Below are 6624 nucleotides of genomic sequence, written 5' to 3' on the forward strand. Positions count from 1 at the left end.
AATAAAGGAAGAAATGAAGGTTACACTAAGTGAAATAAATAATCCATAGGAAACCAACAGAGAATGGAAGGAAGCTGGGATTCAAGCCAATGATCTGGTACATAAGGAAGAGGTAAACATTTAACCATAACAAAAAGAAGAAACAAGAATTCAAAAAAATGAAGATAGGCTTAGGAACCTCTGAGATATCCCCAAACGTGCCCACATTTGAATCATAGGGATGCCAGAAGGAGAAAAGGAAATTGAAAATTTACTTGAAAAAATAATGAAAGAAAACTTCCCTTATTTCGCAAAGGAAATAGGCATACAAGTCCAGGAAGAACAGAGAGTCCCAAACAAGTTGGACTCAAAGAGGAACATACCAAGACACATCATAATCAAAATGCCAAAGGTTAAAGATAAAGAGAGAATCTCAAAAGCAGCAAAAGCAGAGTTACCTACAAAGGAGTTCCTATAAAACTATCAGCTGATTTCTCATAAGAAATATTTCAGGCTAGAAGGGACTGGCAAAAAGTATGCGAAATGATGAAAAGTGAGGACCTACAAACTAAATTACTCTATCCAGCAAAGCTGTTATTTAGGATGGAGGGCAGATAAAGTGCTTCCCAGACAAGGTAAAGCTAAAGGAGTTCATCACCACCAAGCTATTATTACATGAAATGTTAAAGGGACTTATTTAAAAAAGAAGATGATGAAAACAATGAGCATTAAAAAGGCAACAAATTCATAACTATCAAGAACTGAATCAAAAACCAAAAACAAAAAAAACAAAACTAAGCAAATAACCAGAACAGGTGCAGAATCATAGATATGGAGATCATTTGGAGGATTATCAGCTGGGAGGGGGAAGGGGGAGTATGTGGAAATGGTGCAGAGATTAAGCATAAGTGGTTGGAATGAAATAGACAGGGGCATGTGAAGAATAATATAGGAAATGGAGAAGTCAAAGAACATATATGCAGGACCTATGGATATAACTAAGGGGGTGGATTGCTGGCAGGAAGAGAGGTACTGGGCGAAGGGGTGCAAAGGGGGAAAAACTGGAACAAATGTAATAGAATAACAGTAAATAATGATTAAAAAGAGAAAGTATTGTGTAGAATGATTTCCATTTAAAAAACAACTCTGTGGCCCTGGCCAGGTAGTTAAGTAGGTTGGAGCATTGTCACCACATGCCAAGGCATATGAATAAGTGGAACAACAAATCAATGTTTCTCTCTCTCCCTCTTTCTCCCTCCCCCTCTCTTTCCTCCTGCTTTCTCCCTCTCTCTTTCTCTCTCTCAGAAACAAAACAAAACAAAAAACCAAACTGTATATTTAGATATACAGGTTTAGATAAGCATAGGGAAAGTCTAAAAGGATATAAAAACTTAGCAGTGGTATCTTCATTGGTAGGATGAGAATGGAGAGGAATTTTCACTTCATGTGCTTTCAACTGCTTGAATTTAAAAGCATATATACCTTTGTAATTAAATAAAACATTTAGAAAATATAAGAAAAAAACAAAAATAAAAATGGGAATGAAAGGTAGCATACACACAGTGTTTTCTTGGGAAACTGGGGATACGATTCCTATAGTACCCTTTAGCTGGTCATATATATAATATACATGTGCATTAGATTATATAGTCTATCTAAAGGTCATATATATATATATATTTGCATGTGTGGATGCTAAGTTGGAAACCAGATCATTATAAGTTAACTTTAATCTATTTTTATTTAAAAAACAGGGAGATAAGTTTCTTCTCATTTTTTAACTCAAGGAAGCAATTAGTCAAGTCCTAGTGAAGCCCCTCTGTACCTGAGGACGTTTCATCCAGCAGTCTATAGATTGGCTAGTCCATTATTGAGTCCAATCTTGTATGTGAATATATATATATGGAGTCCATTTTACCTATAGGAAAAAAGTGTTTGCTACTGACTGCACAGCAAATATATCAGGAACCTGAATGATAGCAATTAACCTGAATTACATTCATACTATATGCTATGTAATATAATATTGGTTATTTAAAATCACAAAACAGTGAAAAGAATGACATTATCTAAAAAGTTACAAAATCCAGGACTTTACTCAACAAAAAGCCTGTTAAATCTCCTTCGTTTCAGTTTAAAGCCACATTTTAATTATCTGCAAACAAACACATTTTGTGGCCTGAAGAAACAGATACCTATGACACCTTTGCACTTGGTGGTACAGGGGAACTCTGCCTGCCAATATTGTACGCCAATAGATGTTTCTAATCCTTCCCAGACTTTCTTTAATCCCATATGGGTCTTCCCTATATTTCTGGTCCCTTTGGGAGGGGCAAAGCAGCACTCTGCGTGAATTCTCCATGGTGAGACCTCACTAATAACTCTTACTTCACCTTCCATCTTACATCTTATCAATTTCACCCCACAACATTTCCCCTAATATAATCTTCTTTCTTTCATCCACCTGCCACCCCCACCCAAGGCAAACAGATTTGAATTTTCAATAATAGAAGAAATAGTGGCTACAAGAAGGTAAACTAAGGCATCTTTTCAGGACCTGTGGGAAATAGGAAAGGCCCTGAGAAGTTGGACAGGGGCAAGGAGATGGTACACTTCCCTTTGAAAACTCCCTGACTCAGCTTCAGACAGGTAATGAAATTTTACTCATTGATGTTCTGAATCAGCCTTCAACATCTGATTTCTATGTTGCCTTCCTCCACAATGACAACTCAAAGTTAGTGCTGAGTTAAAATGACAAAATGTGGAATCAGCACTGTTCTCCATTAAATAGAAGCGGGGAAAAGGTGAAATGAAAACAAAGATGACATTGTAAGGAATGGAATAGATAAAGGAAAACAGACATTCAGCCCCTTAAATAATGCACAGGCTGTTTCTGTCAGGAATACAAAAAAAAAATAGAAATGAAAGAGTAACATGTTACATAATTTGAGTTTCATGAATCAGCAGTTTAGTCAGTAATTTACATGAATTTAAAAAAAGAGAGACCTAGAAAACATAAGGATTGAAAAAGGTGAAGTGGTTTCTGAAACAAGGCAGGTTTCAAAAGTATTTTATTCCACCCCCACACAGAAGAACACTGACAGGCAGATGACTCAGTAGGGCTTCATTAAGGGTTTCTTACCACCTAATAATACCCCTCATGGGAAGGGCGTCCCATCTCCCATTTTTCACTTCTCAATTTCTCCCGCCAGGTATTGGCTATATTTTCCTCTCTAATTGAAGGTTTTCCATCTGGAGGTCACATACTTTAGAATACAGAGAGATATACTTAAAGGATATAAATAGTTGAGGGTTTTTGTTTATGTTTTTTTAAGACAATTTATGCTAAAGTAATTGAAACATTTTGAAAAACACAGTACTAATGTCAGATGCTTCAAAAAAATTACAATACATAGGATCATTGTGCTTGAACTTGGTCGTAATACTAAGTAGATTAACTGAGTTCACTGACGTGAAAAACCTATAGTGATTTGTAGTCCTTAAAAATAACCTTAACTGAGCAGGGATACGTAAAAAAGGTGTCAACACAAACCCTAAAACTATGTGTCCAATCTAAATTCTCTCCAAATCAGAGGGAAAAAGTAGAACGTTTGAGAGAAAGAAAGTATAACCAACTATTTGCTTTTTCAAAAACCAGAGATGATAAATCCTAAGAAATGAGTCCAAAGGGCATTCTCAACCCTTTTGCAGAAAACATGTGTATCATCAGATAGATATTGTTTGAAATAACAGAGAGACACTGGATTAGGCCTGGAAACCTTTTAGGCACAAATTAATTAGGGTATTTGAGATGCGTATCTTTTGAAAGAGCAAGAAATATGAAGTCATTTGGAGTCATTCATTCCACAAATGTTTATTACAGGCTGGCATGTGCCAGCCACTGTGCATATATATACCTGCACTCTATTCAGGCTCCACCTCTTACCAGCTGTGCAATCCTGGCTAAAGCTTTTCAACATTTCTATGCCTCGGTTTCCTCTCTGTAAAAACAGGAATAAAAAATGGCTACCAACCACAAATGTCTCTCTGAAGAGCAAATAAGTATGTCTGGAAGCACTTTGTAACCATGAAAATGTTAGTTGTCATTTGGCTGAATTGAATTCATGAAAATCCACTAATGTCTGTTGTGCCATAAATTATATCAGAGGAAAATGAGCTTTCCTGCTTCCAAGAGACACTTCATAATCCTATTTAAATAAGGCTTAGAGTCTCATTTAATCATCTCCCTGGAGATGTAAATATATGAAAGAAAGACAGAAAGCTAGTATGACATGCATAGCTTAACATTAGACTTATAATCACCATAATGTCAAAAACCATGTCTATTTTATTCATTAATCTGACCATCAGGCCAAGCACTCCTTTAAGAAGGGCACTTTATTCTGGAAAAATATTTTCTCTATATATCTGTAAATCACAAAATGAACACCTATAAGGTTAAAAAGATTCTATTTTATAGTGCATTTCCCTTTAAATATGACCTGTGTCATATCAACTGTCATATAGATTAGGAACAAAGCTCCTTTTAAAAACAAAATTAGGCTCTATGTAGTGGCAGTTGAAGAAAGGGGGAAGTTCTGGTCTCTCCAGTTAGCTAACATGGGCACGATGGCAGATAAGAAAGCCCATCTTGTAAAAGATCCTAGATCCAGCTGGCAGAAATCTGGAAGGAAGTGATCCAGAAGAGGGGGTAGCTCCAGACTCCCTTGCCCAGGGAGCAGAGGGGTGGTGGCTTGTTTTACAGCAGTGGCAGCCCAGGGGCCAGAAGGCACCCGCAGTTTAAAAAAAAAAGCCTGAAACTTCCTCTCATGTTTTTAGCTCTTGCGGTGACATTGGGGAACTGAAGTAAGCACAGCAGTACTTCATTGCTAGAACCGCTATAATTTACTGAGTTAATATTTGTAAAACACTTAGAGTCCAGCACATAGTAAGGGCTACCAAAGTGTTTGTTAAATAAATATGGCACTTTCAGATTGGCTGGGTGAGTCCTCAACCCAGTGGCAAAAGTAGAGAGTTAAAATACACAACAGTCTAACATTTTTTTTTTTACCTTGATAAAGATTTAGAAACTGTAGTTCTCTGCATTTATTCCTGCATCTCAAGTGTACCCTATACTGTCTCATGTGCAGGACAGAATCTCTATTCTTGGTTCAGAGATCATTGCAAATTCAATAATGAAAGAGTTTAAGTCTCAAGAGACGAATTCTTTCTCTTTTCTCTTTCCAAGTAACCAGCACGAAAAATGACCAAATTAAAAAATCTCAAATCACTTCTGGATGGTGCATACCAATGAGAAAACTGTTGGAATCAATAGTCAAATTCACTTGAAAAGACAGGGTTCAAATCAGAGAACTTAAAAGGGTAGCAACGCACTGAAGTGTGAGACCACAGGCCAGTGGACAACAGGTTAGATTCCCGCGCCCTCCACTCCCGAGGCCTCCTCCATCCCATCCTTGCAGGTGACCCTCACCCACTTCCCACTTCAAGTGGGGTCTCCCCACTCTGCGGGTTCCCGGCCACTCCGTACTTTGAAGCTGTGCACGGATTAATTAGCAATGTCCGTCCACTGACACCACTTGGGAGTGTAGGAATCAAAAAGCAGAATCTGAATTCACCCCGAGGAAACAAAGCGCACAAACTCTAGGAGTTGGGGGCTGCGGGAGGGAGTTGGGGGAGTAGTACTTTTCCCTCCGGATCAACTCGGAGGTTTCCGGGCTCAGGGTGGGGGGAGTTGCCAGGGCACCCAGGAAAGGCGAGTCTGCTCCGAAGAGAGGCTGCAGTCGAGGCCCGGGGACTCCTCGCCCCGCCCCGTCTCTCCCACCCGGGAGCCTCCACTTGCGGCCGGGCGCACGCGCGGACCCTGCGACCGGCTCACCCGCCTTGGGTCCCGGCTGCGCTGCACCTACCCGGCTCCGCGGTGCCACCTCCCAACGCGGCAGGCGCGGAGCGCGCTCGCGCTTCCTCCTTCCCGGCAGGGCCGCCGGGCGCCAGCGTTTCCTCCCTGACGCGTCACGGCGGCCGGCGGCTCCTCCCGCAGAGCACGCGGGGCTGCGGGGCAGAGCCGAGTGGGCGGCCAGCGACGCGCCTGGAAGGCGCCCGCTCCAAGCTGAGGGTGCCGGCTGGAGCTCAGGGTGGGTGGCCCCTGCTCAGGCCCGTCGCGCCCCCCTCCACGGATTTCAGCTCTGCTCCTCTTCCCCAAGGACACCCGCGAAACCTTGGGCCCCCGCCCCGCGTGTACGCCAAGTTCAGGGGACACTGGTGGATCCCGTCTAGAGACTCAGACTCCTGGAGGTTTCCCGCTGCTCAGCTGATCGAGACCGCTGCGTGACGGGGCCCGTGAAGATGACCCCAGTGCGTGTGGGGAGTACAACCGCTGGACCCCCACCAATGGCCTGGTGGGCCTGTGGCTTGGTGTGCAGTGGGAACTCCTAGAATTCAAATAAGTATCCAAACAATTTAGCAACGACTATGCTTCATTTAGCATTATTTGAAGTTTCCTTCATCATCAACAAAGTTTTGTCCTTTGTGTTTATACTGAGTGGTCACAAATTGGCCAATCCAGTGCACAAAGTAATTTCCTTTTTCTACCTACTAACTCGACTTTTTTTTCTTCTTCTAATACCC

The 6624-nt window shown here is 41.3% G+C and overlaps 1 protein-coding gene across 1 annotated transcript in view; it reads right to left on the reverse strand.

Moving 5' to 3' along the window:
- The window catches only part of SGK3 (serum/glucocorticoid regulated kinase family member 3), a 117321-nt gene extending 111316 nt beyond the window's left edge, over positions 1-6005 (reverse strand). The window contains exon 1 of the mRNA XM_090283609.1: positions 5907-6005. The gene's annotated coding sequence lies outside the window, so the exon portion shown is untranslated. The remainder of the gene's footprint in view (positions 1-5906) is intronic.
- Positions 6006-6624: the final 619 nt, after the last annotated feature.

This window comes from Furipterus horrens, unplaced genomic scaffold (genome assembly GCF_987537825.1).
Source record: "Furipterus horrens unplaced genomic scaffold, mFurHor1.1.pri manual_scaffold_7, whole genome shotgun sequence".
Classification (NCBI taxonomy): Eukaryota; Metazoa; Chordata; class Mammalia; order Chiroptera; family Furipteridae; genus Furipterus; species Furipterus horrens.